The following is a 19,249-nucleotide window of genomic DNA, read 5'->3' on the forward strand; positions in this document are numbered from 1 at the left end:
CAGTCACATCCACAGCTGGGTATTGTTTTTGCTTTGGCCCCATCCCTTCATTCTTTCTGGAGTTATTTCTCCACTGATTTCCAGTAGCATATTGGGCACCTACTGACCTTGGGAGTTCCTCGTTCACTACCCTATCATTTTGCCTTTTCATACTGTTCATGGGGTTCTCAAGGCAAGAATACTGAAGTGATTTGCCATTCCCTTTTCCAGTGGACCACATTCTGTCAGATCTCTCCACCATGACCTGTCCTTCTTGGGTTGCCCAATGGGCATGGCTTAGTTTCATTGAGACTAATGAAAATAATATTAATTAATTAATATTAATTAAAACTAATATTCTCTTAGTATCTCTAATTTTCTTAACAAGATATCTAGTCTTTCCTATTCTCTTGTTTTCCTCTAGTGCACTGTTCATTTAAGAAATTTTCTTATCTCTTTGCTATTCTTTAGAACTAAGCATTCAATTGGATATAGCTTCCCTTTTCTCCTTAGCCTTTCACTTCTCTTCTATTCTCACCTATTTGTAATGCCTCCTCAGAATTCCACTTTACTTTCTTGCATTTCTTTTTCTTGGGGATGATTTTTGTTACCACTACCTGTACAATGTTACGAACCTCCATCTATAGATCTTCAGTTCCTCTGTCTATCAGATCTAATCCCTTGAATCTATTTGTCACTTCTGCTGTATATTAATAAGGGATTTGTTGTTTTATGATGCATGTCATACCTGAATGATCTAGTGGTTTTCTCTACTTTCTTCAATTTAAGCCTGAATTTTGCAATAAGGAGCTGATGATCTGAGCCACAGTCAGCTCCCAGTCTTGTTTTTTCTGTCTGTATAGAGCTTCTCTATCTTCAGCTTCAAAAAATACAATCAAGTTATTTTTGGTGTTGACCATCTAAGGATGTCCATGTGTAGAGTCATCTCTTGTGTTGTTGGACTAGGGTTCTTGCCATGATCAATATGTTCTCTTGGCAAAAGTCTCTTAACCTTTGCCCTGCTTCATTTTGTTCTCCAAGGCCAAACTTTCCTGTTACTCCATATGTTTCTTGACCTCCTACTTTTGTATTCCAAACCCCTATGATGAAAAGGACATAAATTTCTGATGTTAGTTCTATAAGGTCTTGTAGGTCTTCACAGAACCATTCAAATTAAGCTTCTTGACACTAGTGTTTGGGACATAAACTTGAATTATTGTGATGTTGAATGGTTTGCCTTGGAAACAAACCAAGATCATTCAGTTATTTTTGAGATTTCACCCAAGTTCTGCACTTTAGTCTCTTGTTAAGTGTGAGGGCTACTCCATTTCTTCTAAGGAATTCTCACCACAGTAGTAGATACAATGGTCATCTTAATTAAATTAGTCCATTCCTGTCCACTTTAGTTCACTAATTCCTAAAGTGTCGATTTTCAGTCTTGTCATATCCTGCTAGACCATGTCCAGTTTACCTTTATTCCTGGACCAAATATTCCAGGTTCCTATGCAATATAGACCTTTATAGCATCAGACTTTACTTTCATCACCAGACACATCCACAACTGAGTGTTGTTTCTGCATTGACCCAGCTTCTTCATTCTTTCTGGAGCTATTTCTCTGCTCTTCCCCAGTAGTATAGTGGGCACCTACCAACCTTTGGCTGGGGGGCTCATCTTCTGATGGCAAATATTTTTGCCTTCCATACTTTTCATGGGGCTGTTCATGCAACTAGCTGTTGAACAACCATCTACAGTAGGATGTTGGAATCCACCAAATAAAAGATACCGTATGTTCAAGGACAAAGGATAAGCTGCAATGAGATGGTAGGAGGGGCACAATAAAATTAAATCCATACCTGTTGGATGGATACCCATAAACTAGAGTTTAATAATACCAAAGAAATTATTGCACTCTTGGGAAAGTTCTAGGCATCACATCAGACTTCCCAACCTGGGGATTCAGCAAAGGGACTGGGAATCTGACTTTGAAGGTCAGCAGGATTTAATAATAGAACTTCCATAGGACTGGGGAAGAAAGAGACTCTTGGAAGGCAAAAAGAAAACCTAGTGCATACCAAGAGAAAGGACTGATGACCCCACAAGAGACTGAAGCAGACCTACTTGTGAGTGTTTGAGGGTCTTCTGCAGAGACATGTATCAGCTGTTACCTACCATGGGGACAGAGGCACTGACAGCAGTTGTCCTAGGAGGCCAGATCACATCAGTTGCTCAGTCGTCTCCGACTCTTTGCGACCCCATGAATCGTAGCACGCCAGACCTCCCTGTCTATCACCAACTCCCGGAGTTCACTCAGACTCACGTCCATCCACTCAGTGATGCCATCCAGCCATCTCATCCTCTGTCGTCCCCTTCTCCTCCTGCCCCCAATCCGTCCCATCATCAGAGTCTTTTCCAATGAGTCAACTCTTCGCATGACATGGCCAAAGTACTGGAGTTTCAGCTTTAGTATCATTCCTTCCAAAGAAATCCCAGGGCTGATCTCCTTCAGAATGGACTGGTTGGATCTCCTTGCAGTCCAAGGGACTCTCAAGAGTCTTCTCCAACACCACAGTTCAAAAGCATCAATTCTTCAGCACTCAGCCTTCTTCACAGTCCAACTCTCACATCCATACATGACCACAGGAAAAACCATAGCCTTGACTAGACAGACCTTTGTTGGCAAAGTAATGTCTGTGCTTTCGAATATGCCATCTAGGTTGGTCATAACTTCCCTTCCAAGGAGTAAGCGTCTTTTAATTTCATGGCTGCAGTCACCATCTGTAGTGATTTTGGAGCCCAGAAAAATAAAGTCTGACACTGTTTCCACTGTTTCCCCATCCATTTCCCATGAAGTGGTGGGACTGGATGCCATGATCTTCGTTTTTTGAATGTTGAGCTTTAAGCCAACTTTTTCACTCTCCACTTTCACTTTCATCAACAGGCTTTTTAGTTCCTCTTCACTTTCTTCCATAAGGGTGGTGTAATCTGCATATCTGAGGTTATTGATATTTTTCCTGGCAATCTTGATTCCAGCTTGTGCTTCTTCCAGTCCAGCGTTTCTCATGATTTACTCTGCATATAAGTTAAATAAACAGGGTGACAATATACAGCCTTGATGAACTCCTTTTCCTATTTGGAACCAGTCTGTTGTTCCATGTCCAGTTCTAACTGTTGCTTCCTGACCTGCACACAAATTTCTCAAGAGGCAGATCAGGTGTTCTCATATTCCCATCTCTTTCAGAATTTTCCACAGTTTATTGTGATCCACACAGTCAAAGGCTTTATCATAGTCAATAAAGCAGAAATAGATGTTTTTCTGGAACTCTCTTGCTTTTTCCATGATCCAGCAGATGCTGGCAATTTGATCTCTGGTTCATCTGACTTTTCTAAATCCAGCTTGAACACCAGGAAGTTCACGATTCACGTATTGCTGAAGCCTGGCTTGGAGAATTTTGAGCATTACTTTACTAGCGTGTGAAATGAGTGCAATTGTGTGGTAGTTTGAGCATTCTTTGGCATTGCCTTTCTTTGGGACTGGAATGCAAACTGACCTTTTCCAGTCCTGTGGCCACTGCTGAGTTTTCCAAATTTGCTGGCATATTGAGTGTAGCACTTTCACAGCATAGTCTTTCAGGATTTGGAATAGCTCAACTGGAATTCCATCACCTCCACTAGTTTTGTTCGTAGTCCTAGAAGGCCAGGTTGGCATAATTCCTTTTGGAAGTCATCAGAATGATAGAGATTATAGACCTCAAAACTGGGTTGCCTCAGGTAAAACATCTAACAGAGAGGGAGCAGAGCTCCATCCATCAGCAGACAATCAGATTAAATATTTACTGAGTTTGGCCCTGTTCACCAAGGCAAGATCCAGTTTTCCCCACAGCCAGTCCCTCCCATGAAGAAGCTTGCACAAGCCTCTTATTCTCATCCATCAGAGGGCAGACAGAAGAAATAAGAACCATAATCACCCAGTCTCTGGAACAAAAAACACAATCATAGAAAGCTAAACCAAAATGATCACATGAATCACAGCCTTGTATAGCTTTGAGCCATGCCATGCAGGGCCACCTAAGACAGACGGGTCATGGTGGAGAGAGTTTTTACAAAATGTGGTCCACAGGAGAAAGGGAGAACCCCATGAATAGAACAAAAATACATATAATTGATTGTAGTTAAGCATATAGAAACAGACACTAGCAAGTCACAACTTTCAAAATCATGCAGAAAAGCTTAACATAAGGTCACTACAACTGACCTTCTTCAGCAGATATTTATAACTAATATATATACTATAAGCGGAGAAGGCAATGGCACCCCACTCCAGTACTCTTGCCTGGAAAAATCCCATGGACAGAGGAGACTGGTAGGCTGCCGTCCATGGGGTCGCTAAGAGTCGGACATGATTGAGCGACTTCTCTTTCACTTTTCACTTTCATGAATTGGAGAAGGAAATGGCAACCCACTCCAGTGTTCTTGCCTGGAGAATCCCAGGGACAGGGGAGCCCAATGGGCTGCCATCTATGGGGTCACACAGAGTCAGACAGGACTGAAGCGACTTAGCAGCAGCAGCAGCAGCATATATTATAAGGATGAAGTAGTTGGATTACACTCATGAGAAGTAATGTTATTTCTCTTCAGATTTAACTTGGAATCATAGCTCACCAAGTGGAGGAATTAGAAATAAAATGCAATGATTGTGCTTATTGATATTTCAATATGATCTTTTTGGTAATAATCAGTTCAAAGTTTAAAACTAGTGCAAACTCTCCTGTCAATTCAAGATGCAGCCACAGGAGTAATTCATTCTCTTTCTATATTTATATCACAGTTCAGAAATTAACACAAAGACCTATTAAAAATCTATTTTCAGGTATTTTAGATTTGTATCTATTGAAATCAGTTGTATGATCAAATTGTCAAAAAAAAAAAAAAACCCCATATCATTTGAGATAAAAATATTAAGCTTTAAATAAAATTTAAATTTAAATACCCTTACAGTCAGTCAGTTCATTCATTCAGTCATGTCTGACTCTTTGCAACCCCACGGACTACAACATGCCAGGCTTCCCTGTCCCTCACAAACTCCTGGAGCTTGCTCAAACTCATGTCCATTGAGTCAGTGATGCCATCCAACCATCTCATCCTCAGTTGTCCCCTTCTCCACCTGCCTTTAATCTTTCCCAGCATCAGTCTTCTCCAATGAGTCAGTTCTTCACATCAGGTGGCCAAAATATTGAGACTTCAGCTTCAGCATCAGTCCTTCCAATGAATATTCAGGACTGATTTCCTTTACAATTGACTAGTTTGATCCCCTTGCAGTCCAAGGGACTCTCAAAAGTCTTCTCCAACACCACAGTTCAAAAGCATCAATTGTTTGGTGCTCAGCTTACTTTATGGTCCAGTTCCCACATCCATACATGACTACTGGAAAAACCATAGCTTTGACAAGACGGACCTTTGTTGGCAAAGTAATATCTCTGCTTTTAATATACTGTCTAGGTTTACCATAGCTTTTCTTCCAATGAGTAAGCATCTTTTGATTTCATGGCTGCAGCCACCATCTACAGTGATTGTAGAGCCCAAGAAAATAAAGTCTGTCACTGTTTCCATTGTCTCACCATTTATCTGCCATGAAATGATGGGACCAGGTGCCATGATCTCAGTTTTTTGTTTTGTTTTGATTTGTTTTGTTTTGGTCCAAGAAAGTTATTTATAGTTTTTTCTTTCTTAGTTAAATATTTTTATATTTTAATGTAAATTTATTTATTTTAATTGGAGGTTAATTACTTTACAGTTTTTTGAATATTGAGTTTTAAACCAGCTTTTTCACTCTCCTCTTTTACTTTCATCAAGAGGCTCTTTATTTCTTCTTTGCTTTCGGCATAAGGGTGGTGTCATCTGCATATATGAGGTTATTGATATTTCTCCCAGCAATCTTTACTCCAATCGTCTCCCAGAAATATACTTTACATTTAGTCTATATAGAGGGATGTTTGTAATTTTAGCAACTTAGCAATTTTAGTTTGTATCAAAGCTTCTTATAGGATTTCATATACCTCACTCAATATGTATGATGAAAAATCTAGTAAGGATCCTTTGCCAGAGGGATGTGTCACTAACCTACCCTTCAGATTGTACAGAAATAACTATGCCCACATTCTTCTTCATTTCTTACTGAAGAATATTGAGAAGCAATGTCAAGTAACTAAATATCAGAAGTGCTTATAATATTGAAAAATAAATGTTAGGCCAGTCCATAAAAGTTCAAAGGTCCTTGGCATCATTTTTCAACTCAATACCAGTTAGCAAAAGAATGGATCATATATGAGCAGACCATATATGAGACAAATACAATTATAAATTTTATTTTGCTCATTAATAATAAATAATAAAATAAAATTAAACTAAATTTCTTTCTGACTGCTCTCTAGATAGAGATATATTTGATTTAATTCTTTCCTGAACTGTTATCTCATTCCTGAGTCTTTTTCTTTTTCTTTTTTGATTCTTTCTTTTGTGTGTTATCTCATGTTTTCTTAAGTAATTTTATTAACATCTTCACTCATTTGCTATAGAAGCTAATTTTAAATCTGTTGTGTGAGCAAATCTGTTTTTTTGGCAAGTCTTCACATCCTATATGAAGTAATGTTGTTCTATTTGGTTAAAACAAGCAAACAAGGAAATTTAAACATGCAGGAGGATTTGACCTCAATACTTTACTGTTGTTTAATTTTACATGTGAAACTAGTTTTCTTCAGTATTTAAAATGCATTTTTTTCAGAATAGCTATTCTAATTTCACAGAATATATTATTCAATCACATGTTTACTGTGTGTGCTTAGTTGCTCAGTAATATCTGAGTCTTTGTGATCCTGTGGACTGTAGCCTGCCAGATTCCCCTGTCCATGGGATTTCCTGGCAAGAATACTAGAGTGGATTACCATGTCCTTCTCCAGGGCATCTTCCTGACCCAGGAACTGAAGCCGCATCTCTTAAGTCTCCTGCATTGGCAGGTGGGTTCTTAACCACTGGCATAAACTATGAAGCCTTGTTTTTTTTTACTGTAATGTCCCCAAATGTAGAGGTTGTCCACAGACCAAATGTTCCAAAATCGAATTGCTTGGCTCTGTCTCCTTGTCCGCTATTCTTTCTGGTCTTTTTGTTTTGTGTCTGTTTTTACTATTATGCTCAGTTTTGTTTACTGCCCAACACAGTCTCCTTACACAGAATTTCTGCAATGGAAAAGAGTTCTGTCAATTAAGAATTAAGGCATTCTAGAAGCTAAACTGCTCCACTAGTCCCTGACACAAACTTGGCTATCAGATGCTATTGCAGTAGGCAAAACCACTCCCTACTCTCTAGGTGGGGGTCCCCAGGTCTCTGGTCTGCCAAGCCCTCTCTCACCTCTCTCTGCTCTCCTTTGTTCAGACATGAATAACACCTGTATCTTGTAGCTGCTGATTTGTCCCCAACAAGCTCTTTGGAATGTTACTTTGGATGGTTTGCCACTTAATTTAGTGTGAACACTGTTGATGAATTCAGGTCTTGCTGTTTAATGGCTCTGATTTTAGGTCAGACTTGCACAGAGTTAAAAAGCTGAAGTTATTACTATCATTTTCCTAAACTCTGTTATTTTTTAATATTATTATGACTGGGATTACTTTTTTCCTATCAAATTATTAAGTAACTCATGTATGGTATTTAAGAAATTTAATGAAGAATCCTTGCATCCCTGGGATAAAGCCCACTTGGTCATGGTGTATGATCTTTTTAATGCGTTGTTGGATTCTGATTGCTAGAATTTTGTTAAGGATTTTTGCATCTATGTTCATCAGTGATATTGGCCTGTAGTTTTCTTTTTTTGTGGGATCTTTGTCAGATTTTGGTATTAGGGTGATGGTGGCCTCATAGAATGAGTTTGGGAGTTTACCTTCCTCTGCAATTTTCTGTAAGAGTTTGAGTAGGATAGGTGTTAGCTCTTCTCTAAATTTTTGGTAGAATTCAGCTGTGAAGCCGTCCAGACCTGGGATTTTGTTTGCTGGAAGATTTTTGATTACAGTTTCAATTTCCGTGCTTGTGATGGGTCTGTTAAGATTTTCTGTTTCTTCCTGGTCGAGTTTTGGAAAGTTGTACTTTTCTAAGAATTTGTCCATTTCTTCCACGTTGTCCATTTTATTGGCATATAATTGTTGATAGTAGTCTCTTATGATCCTTTGTATTTCTGTGTTGTCTGTTGTGATCTCTCCATTTTCATTTCTAATTTTATTGATTCAATTTTTCTCCCTTTGTTTCTTGATGAGTCTGGCTAATGGTTTGTCAATTTTATTTATCCCTTGAAAGAACCAGCTTTTGGCTTTGTTGATTTTTGCTATGGTCTCTTTTGTTTCTTTTGCATTTATTTCTGCCCTAATTTTTAAGATTTCTTTCCTTCTACTAACCCTGGGGTTCTTCATTTCTTCCTTTTCTAGTTGCTTTAGGTGTAGAGTTAGGTTATTCAGTCATCAAGACAGTATGGTACTGGCACAAAGAGAGAAATATAGATCAATGGAACAAAATAGAAAGCCCAGAGATAAATCCACGCACATATGGACACCTTATCTTTGACAAAGGAGGCAAGAATATACAATGGATTAAAGACAATCTCTTTAACAAGTGGTGCTGGGAAAACTGGTCAATCACTTGTAAAAGAATGAAACTATAACACTTTCTAACACCATACACAAAATAAACTCAAAATGGATCAATGATCTAAATGTAAGACCAGAAACTATAAAACTCCTAGAGGAGAACATAGGCAAAACACTCTCCAACATACATCAGAGCAGGATCCTCTATGACCCACCTCCCAGAATATTAGAAATAAAAGCAAAAATAAACAAATGGGACCTAATTAAACTTAAAAGCTTCTGCACAAAAAAGGAAACTACAAGCAAGGTGAAAAGACAGCCTTCAGAATGGGAGAAAATAATAGCAAATGAAGCAACTGACAAACAACTAATCTCAAAAATATACGAGCAACTCCTACAGCTCAATTCCAGAAAAATAAATGACCCAATCAAAAAATGGGCCAAAGAACTAAATACAGATTTCTCCAAAGAAGACATACACATGGCTAACAAACACATGAAAAGATGCTCAGCTCATAATCAGAGAAATGCAAATCAAAACCACTATGAGGTACCATTTCATGTCAGTCAGAATGGCTGCAATCCAAAAGTCTACAAGCAATAAATGCTGGAGAGGGTGTGGAGAAAAGGGAACCCTCTTACACTATTGGTGGGAATGCAAACTAGTACAACCACTATGGAGAACAGTGTGGAGATTCCTTAAAAAACTGGAAATAGAACTGCCATATGACCCAGCAATCCCACTGCTGGGCATACACACTGAGGAAACCAGAATTGAAAGAGACACATGTACCCCAATGTTCATCGCAGCACTATTTGTAATAGCCAGGACATGGAAGCAACCTAGATGTCCATCAGCCGATGAATGGATAAGAAAGCAGTGGTACATATACACAGTGGAGTATTACTCAGCCATTAAAAAGAATACATTTGAATCAGTTCTAATGAGGTGGATGAAACTGTAGCCTATTATACAGAGTGAAGTAAGCCAGAAAGAAAAATACCAATACAGTATACTAATGCATATATACGGAATTTAGAAAGATGGTAACAATAACCCTGTATACGAGACAGCAAAAGAGACACTGATGTTTAGAACAATCTTATGGACTCTGTGGGAGAGCGAGAGGGTGGGATAATTTGGGAGAATGTCATTGAAACATGTATAATATCATGTATGAAACGAGTCACCAGTGCAGGTTCGATGCACAATACGGGATGCTTGGGGCTGGTACACTGGGATGACCCAGAGGGATGGTATGGGGAGGGAGGAGGGAGGAGGGTTCAGGATGGGGAACACAGGTATACCTGTGGCGGATTCATTTCGGTATTTGGTAAAATCAATACAATATTGTAAAGTTTAAAAATAAAATAAAATTTAAAAGAAAAAGAAATGTAATGGTTTTCTATCAAACTGTATTAAACAATCTGAGTATTTTAATGTGTGTATATATGTGTTCAATTCTTTCTTTCTTTCTTTCTGTTTTATAAGGAAAGATTGTGTGGCTTCTCAGTATGTTTTCCTTATTTGGTTTGGGTCTATTCAGGTTTTTAAATAGTTTCTGTAAATTATCTTTAGCACAACTTCCATTTTGTTATTTGAAATTCCATCTACTGAAGTATCCTTTTTAATTTGAATGATAATTATGTTTTGTCTCTTAATTTAGTCAAGAAGTCAGCAGTCATTTCTTCATAAAGATTGAGTCTTGGATTCACTGAGTCTTGGATTCATTCATTCATTGTCATATGTCATGACAAATTCTTTTTGTTGTTATTGATTTTCATTCCATTAGGTCTTGGAATGGAATGAAACTATGTGTTGCATGTTTTAATTTCTTTGTAGATTTTAAAAAATATATAAATATACTTTTTTTAGTATTCTTTTTAAATTTAAAAAAATACATCTTAAGACTTCCAAGACAGCAGTTCTAACAAGACTCTTTTTTTAATACAGATATACATAGTAAATGAATAGTCAAGATTGTTTGTACCTTTATTTTATAAATATGGGCTTCAAATATTACCAAAGCCCGCTGATATTTTTAAAGAGTAATTAATCACATAAAGTTTTGAGATTCTCTGCAAGGGTTTTATAATGTGGCATTAAGTTGAAATACTGCTCATATATGAGGAACACTTAGGGTGGACATTTTTTTTAAAGTTTTAACTGCTGTATGGACAGGATGCCAAACAAATAGTTGACTTCATTTTCCCTTTTCAGTTACCTCTATGAACTAATGAACACAGTAAATTCACAGCTATTCTCCTGTGAAATTTACACTGCTCATCTTAAATGCTACTTTAAAAAAAATCCATCACAGCTTGCATAAATTACAGAGTCATACTGTTTGAAGATACAAAATTAGAACTCAGGAATTCCTCACATTTAATTTTAAACTCAATGCTCCCAGAAGCACATCTTTTTGAACAGTCCATTAATCAGAAAAACTAGAAACTATTCATCATAGTTCAGTGTAACAATTCTTTCATATGTTCCTATCTTTGTTGGGCTATACATTTTGAAAATTGCTTACTCTTGGGCATTTTCTCCATTTGAAGATAAAATATCATGCCATCAACCTAAAATCTCTGCTATAATGACCTGAAAATGTGCTGTTCATTTTTCAAGACATTCTGGAAAGCTGACAAGATCAAACAGTCAGCATTTGAACCATCACTAGCTTGGATGATTTGATTATTAAAACATATCTTAATCATTATAAAATTCATTTAGACACATAATAAAGAAAAAACAGCATTGTTTTTCTAATATAAGAATAGAAATAACATAGTAAAGACAGCATGTGATGTTTCTAATTTCTCTGGCCTTTGAGGCTTCAAAGGTACCAAGGGAGAGGCAAGAACTATTTGGCAGTCAGAAAGGGAGAAATACACTTTAGTGATGACATAATTTATACCATGCTAAGAAAGAAAATTTCATTACATAATATCTTCTTCAATCTTCAAACATGTCTGTTTTCTTCCTTCCCTTGATAACACAGAGACTAGTTAAAAGGGATATTAATGGTGAAATCCCTTCTGAGACCTCTTGCAAAAACTCCTGTTAATAAAAAGGACTCCTTTCTTCTCTGGTGAAAAATACTGCTTGTGATTTTGTGTCAGGTGTATTTGATTACCTGAGCTATAATTTATGCCAAATCATAAAGCGTCAAAGAACCTTTATAATCTGTATTCACCTAGTAGATTAAAGAGCTTCCCCGGTGGCTTAGTGGTAAAGAACCTGACTGTCAATGCAGGGAACATTAAGCGGTGCGGATTCCATCCCTGGGTCAGAAAGTTCCTCTGGAGTAGGGCATGGCAACCCACTCCTGTATTCTTGCCTGGAGAGTCCCATGGATAGAGGAGACTGGCAGGTTGTAGTCCATAGGGTCACAAAGAGTCAGGCATGACACTATTTGCTTCAAACATTGGGATTAATGGACATGTAGGGAGATAATTGAGATATGACACAGTATATCAATCATAAACCATCTTAAAAGTGTCTCTGTTTTACATCAACAGATATTTTGGCAAGCAGTTATACAGCAATAGCACTATAGATGTGTTCTACATAAAGATCTGAGTTAAAGAGCAGGTATGCTATTTTTTTTTTAAATTCTATGTATGAACATGGAGGAGAAGTGAAACTGTGTAATTCTTCATTAACATTTTCAGAATAAATAAAAATATCAACATGAAATTTGAGCTGCCATCTATGGGGTCGCACAGAGTCGGACATGACTGAAGCAACTTAGCAGCGGCAGCAGCCAAGGCTGACCATTGCTGCTCCTCATTTAGTCCAGATGTCCCAAGGCCTGAAAATGAAGAAAATCTTAGATCAATGATCACTGATCCACAGCATTTAACTTTGGAGTTTTAATCTAACTTATTTGAATCACTTAATCTTTAAAATATCTTTTTTACTACCTAATTTTTAATAAGTAATTAGAAAAGCACAGAAGCATATCCATATGTTACATATATAAATATAAAAATATCAATATGAATAGAAATTGATACAAGCTCTTAAGACCATAGCTAGATATTAAATGCTACTATCATGTTAATACTATGAAGCATTCTTTTTATTAAGATGGCCTGCATTTGCTTTTAAGATAGATATTATATGGTGCATTTTTTAACTTTCTATTAATAATAACTTTTTTCAAAATAAGCGTACAAAAAAATGGAAAAGATAGTACAGAGATCAGATCCAGATATACATCAGATCCAGTATTTCCTAATTCCTTTATTTACCTTTATTATTAATAATTTTAACAAAAAATTTTGCTTTGAGTTACTGCTTCTAATTACTCTGTGTGTGTGTGTGTGTGCGCGCGCGCACGCGTGTGCACATGCGTGCTCAGTAATGTCTGATTCTTTGCAACCCTATGGACTACAGGCCACTAGACTCCTCTTTCCATGGAATGTCCCAGACACAAATACTGGAGTGAGTATTTCTACTATAATCTATTTATTGTATTTATATGCAATTTTTCTTACCTATTTCCCTTGTCATAGATAAATATACAGCTTTTAGCTCTTGGCTATCACTAAAAACACACTAATGGTTACCAGAGGGAAGAGGGAAGTGGGGAGGGGAAATGTAGGGGTAGAAGATTAAGAGGTACAAACTATTTGTAGAAAATAAATTACAGAGAAACATTGTACAACATGAGGAATATAGCCAACGTTTTATCATAACTACATAGAGTTAACCTTCAAAAATTGTGAATCACTATATTGTATGACTGTAGCATATAATATTAGATGTCAACAATATAATTCTATTCTTTAGTAATTCACTGGGATCAATTGTAAGGATTCAAGCAAGGAGCACACACACAGACATACAAGAAAATTGATAGTGGCAGAGACTTCTAAATTTTCATATTTAAATGATTACATAGTAAAATATTGGTTAAATATCTTCTCTTCTTTTTCTAAACTTATATCCTAAACATTATAAATAATGCATTATACACATTTTTATTTAAATAAACTCAGAGATATATATTTCCTTATAAAGAAATACTAAATTTATTCAGCTACAATGGTAAATTTCATTTGACTCCTTTTCTTTTCAGTTATTAAAGTTAACTGATACTTTCTAGGCTTAGGAGTTTAAGTCTGGCTGTGTGTTGTCTGGACTTTTCTGATAACTTGAGCTCATGACTTCATTCCAATAACCTCTAAAATGGATGATTATTAGCTATCAAATGTGGCTAAGGAAATAAAATATTTTAATAGATGAAAAATGTTTATCATATTGGCCAATCTACAGAATGCCCTCAGTATGTATTGTATAGTTTTAATAGCTTATATTCTTAGTAGTAATAATTACTTTCTTGATTCTAAATGTGTTCTCTTGCTGATTGATATACATGGAAAAGAAGCTAAAGGCTGAAGAATTAATGCTTTTGAAGATTCTTGAGAGTCCCTTGGACTACAAGGAGATCCAAGCAGTCAATCCTAAAGGAAATTAATCCTTAACACTCATTGGAAGGACTGATGCTGAAGCTGAAACTCCAATAATTTGGCCACCTGATGTGAACAACTGACTCATTGGAGAAGACCCTGATGCTGGCAAAGATTGAAGGCAGGAGAAAAAGGGGACGACAGAGGGTGAGATGGTTGGATAGCATCACCAACTTGCTGGGTATGAGTTTAAGCTCTGGGAGTTGATGATGACAGAGAAGCCTGGCGTGCTGCAGTCCATGGGGTCTCAAATAGTTGGACACAACTGAGCAACTGAACTGAACTGAAAAGAAAATAGGAGTTTTATTTCACCTTTCATAAATAGTTTCTATTCATTCTTCTAGTTCTGTGGCCATTTACCAGACTCCTTAATAAAAATATAAAAATTATAAGATAAAAAATATATTTTAATATAGTTTTGCATGATTGTGAAACTAAGACAAGTATGCTTGTTTTTATTGATTATTTTATTTTTCACCTTTGGAGAGAGTGGGCTGGGAAGTAATTTAGGGAATTATGCATAGGGAGAAAAGATAGTTGCATAATTATGAAGTTGTTTAAATGTATCCAATAGTATATTACTTTTCCAGATTTTTTTCCATTGGCTCCTTTTAAGCTTGTTTATTTTTTTGAAGCAGTTTGTTCTCTAACATGTCCGACTCTGTGCGACCCCAGAGACGACAGCCCACCAGGCTCCCCCATCCCTGGGATTCTCCAGGCAAGAACATTGGAGTGGGTTGCCATTTCCTTCTCCAATGCATGAAAGTGAAAAGTGAAAGTGAAGTCGCTTAGTCATGTCCGACTCTTAGCAACCCCATGGACTGCAACCTACCAGGCTCCTCAATCCATGGGATTTTCCAGGCAAGAGTACTGGAGTGGGGTGCCATTGCCTTCTCCTCAATTCTACTGTTTTTTAGTTTGGACAAATGTTGACACCCATATGAACATCACCATAATCAAGACACTAAGCAGTGAAAGTGTTACTTGCTCAGTCCTGTCTGACTCTTTGTGACCCCATGGACTGTACCCTCCAGGCTCCTCTGTCCATGGAATCCTCCAGGCAAGAGTATTGGCCAACCCAGAGATCAAATCTGGGTCTTCCACATTGCAGGCATTCTTTACCATCTGAGCCACCAGGGAATACTTCCATTTCCCATAATAAACCCTCTGTCCCTTCACAGTCAGTTCCTGAAAATCTCACCCCTAGATTTCCTCTCATCTTTCTGTTATGCTAGGTAAGTTTGCCTCTTATGAAAATGCATGTAAAGATATCATACAGTTTTGTATAGTTTGTGCCTGACTTCTTTCACTCAGTTTAATGCTTTTTGACATATATTTATATTCTTATGTTTATTGAGTGAACTTTTATTTCATAGTACTTAACTCTACAGATACACGTTCTTTTGTTTATTTGTTAATTAACTGATCTGTTTTATTTCCAGATTATGACAAGTGAATTAAGCATTATGAGTATCCAAGTACAGGTCTTTTGGACATGCATTTTTTATTGTTCTTGAATATATAAAAGTGAGATTGATGAGTCAAATGTTAAGTTGTTCATAAAAGAAGAATTCTGGTATGAAAACTTGCAACATTCTGAAGAGACTCCAAAAGGTCCATGCCTAAGAGTAGAAACTATTTTAGACTCTAACAAAACAAAAATATATGTTAAAAAATATATAAATTATTTTCTAAGTAACTTAACTCACTCCAGAAATAAATTTCCACACTCATTAAAATATTTAGATTCTTAAAACCTAATATTCATAAAGTCTAACATGTAATCAAAATTTCTTGCACATGAGAAAAAGCAGTAGAATGTGATCCATAATCAAGAAAAACAAATAAATAAATAGGAAAGTCAAACAGACCCAGAAATAACATAGATAATACAACTAGAGATTTAACAAATAAATCCCTTTAAGTCTACAAGGAATTTTATTGCAATTTATGAATTATAGCTATGTTCTGGTCTCTCAATCCTAAATATTGAAACTAATAAATGCTGTAAAAAAAAATGCTAGTGTTGTTAGACAGTGCCATCCTTTCCAAAAAATAGAAGCCTTTAATTTTAAAAAGATGCAAAAAAGAATAAAATCCAATTAGTATATCCAACATTTATATATTTGTAACTTTGCCATTTTGCCATAAAATGGATTATATTTTCCCTTTTCAATTTAGTGAGCTGCTCGTGAAAAAGTAACTTTATCCAATATACAAACACAAGAATTTATATAAACACTTCATTTCATTGAGTTGCAATAGTACATCTATCGGATTCCCTGGTACCTGGTAAAGTATCTGCCTGCAATGCAGGAGACCCCAGTTTGATTCCTGGGTCAGAAATACCCAGGAAGGGATAGGCTACCCACTCCAGTATTCCTGGGCTTCCCTGGTGTCTCAGATGGTAAAGAATCTACCTGCAATGCAGGATACTAGGGTTCAATCCTTGGATTGGGAAGATCCCTTAGAAGAGGGCATGGCAGCCACTCCAGTATTCTTGCCTGGAGAATTCCCATGGATAGAGGAGCCTGGTGGGCTACAGTCCATGGAGTCGCAAAGTGTCAGACAAATCTGAGTGACTAAGCACAGCACAGTATATATATATAAAACTTTAAAGTTATGGCTTAATAAATAAATCAACAATTATAATACCTTTTCTCTTTATCTTAGGTTTCATGCATTCTATTTATTGTGCAAAAAATAATTCCTGATTAAAATAACTTATTGGGATGGCTCCTCATTTCTATTTAAGCTTAATTTGTGCTTCTGTAATGAAAAAGTTAAAAACCTAAAGCTCCATATTCATAAAATGTATTTGGATTTTTTGCTTAAGTATATAATCAAATATTTATTAACTGATTATGAATTCTAAAAAAATATCACTTAAGATGGCTTTCCTTACACTGAACATTAATCCAGCTAAAATACTTTCCATTGGTTTATACATGAAGAACACAAGAATATCTGTGTATCTGTGAATATGTTCCGTAACTTATTTCAATATGAGTATGCACACACACATCCATTCATTTGTGCTCTGTTTGGTAGAATTGTAAATTCCTGTGACTCAGTCATTTAGATATTGTTGGCCAGATTGTTTTGTTCTGTGTCTGTTTCTTTATAGCTATTTAATATAACACATTCTAAATAGGAATTTGCTTTCTATATTTTGCTTTTATCAAAAAAGTAGTGATAATTACTTGTGATAGTATTAATCACAAGCAATTCATGAATCCCTAAAAATGTTATTCAGATATTATTAACTGAACATGTTTTGAGAGTATTTTGAAAGCAATGAAAATCTTTAATCATTGTTTACAATAAAATATTGTATAAAGCATATATCTATGTTGTTTAGCTTAAGATGCTCTTTATTGAAATTATTGTACTCATATTCACTGTAAATTCTGACATATAGTATTTCAAACAGTCCACATAATATATTCCTTATTCTAAGATGTTTTGCATTGGACACAAGAGTCTATCAAAGATATGGTGAGTCATTTCTTTTTCATAATTTTCATTTTTATGTTTCACTTAGAATAGTCACATGTGTAAAACATCTCCTCTAAACCAGGAAAGGTCTTTTGAAATACTTTACTATATTAAAACAAATTATCAACACAATTGCTTCACGTGGTAATACTGTTTTCCTATCAACCTGTTTATTGTCCTTTAAGTCTATAAAATTTTCATGCCTTTTCCCAGGAGAAAGCCTTCAGCAAAGTAAGGACACTTCAGAGCACAGAATAGAAGAATTATAAAACTGTCATAGATGTCAGAATGTATTGCAATCAGCAACAGAGTAGCATTGCCTGGAAAACAGCCGTTTCATCTAAGGAGTTCTTTATGGTCTGGTAAATTACATTACATTTAAACAAAAAAGAAATGACATTCTTACACAAAATAGTTTAATCACTCAGTACACAGTTAATTTTCCTGACATATCCTATTCATTTTCTGAAATGTGTTTTTTTTTCTTTTTTTTACTTCAAATTCAAGAGCATATATCCAAAAAATCTTTATTGTACAAAGGGGATGTAAATAGAGGAAGGGAAAAGAAAAGGAAAGTTTCTCCCTCCAATGAAAAATGTAATACAGACTTTTATACACAGTCAATGGAAGATAATTTCAAATATTTAATCTAAGTATTGGTAACTGTATGGGGCTTTCCAGGTGGCGCTAGTGGTAAAGAACTATCAATGCAGGAGATTTAAGAGATGTGGATTCAATCCCATCAATTCAATCAATTCAAATTCAGACTTAAATTGAAGAAAGTAGGAAAACCACTAGACCATTCAGGTATGACCTAAATCAAATCCCTTGTGATTATACAGTGGAAGTGAGAAATAGATTTAAGGGCCTAGATCTGATAGATAGACTGCCTGGTGAACTGTGGAGTGAGGTTCATGACATTGTACAGGAGACAGGGATCAAGACCATTCCCATAGAAAAGAAATGCAAAAAAGCAAAATGGCTGTCTGGGGAGGCCTTACAAATAGCTGTCAAAAGAAGAGAAGTGAAAAGCAAAGGAGAAAAAGAAAGATATAAACATCTAAATGCAGAGTTCCAAAGAATAGCAAGAAGAGATAAGAAAGCCTTCTTCAATGATCAGTGCAAAGAAATAGAGGAAAACAACAGAATGGGAAAGACTAGGGATCTCTTCAAGAAAATCAGAGATACTAAGGGAACATTTCATGCAAAGATGAGCTCGATAAAGGACAGAAATGGTATGGACCTAAAAGAAGTGGAAGGTATTAAGAAGAGATGGCAAGAATACACAGAAGAACTGTACAAAAAGATCTTCATGACCCAGATAATCACGATGGTGTGACCACTGACCTAGAGCCAGACATCCTGGAATGTGAAGTCAAGTGGGTGTTAAAAAGCATCACTACGAACAAAACTAGTGGAGGTAATGGAATTCCAGTTGAGCTATTCCAAATCCTGAAAGATGATACTGTGAAAGTGCTGTGCTCAATATGGCAGCAAATTTGGAAAACTCAGCAGTGGCCACAGGACTGGAAAAGGTCAGTTTTTGTTCCAATCCCAAAGAAAGGCAATGCCAAAGAATGCTCAAACTACCGCACAGTTGCATTCATCTCACATGCTAGTAAAGTAATGCTCAAAATTCTCCAAGCCAGGCTTCAGCAATACGTGAACC

This window comes from Bos javanicus, chromosome 12, assembly GCF_032452875.1.
Source record: "Bos javanicus breed banteng chromosome 12, ARS-OSU_banteng_1.0, whole genome shotgun sequence".
Lineage (NCBI taxonomy): Eukaryota > Metazoa > Chordata > Mammalia > Artiodactyla > Bovidae > Bos > Bos javanicus.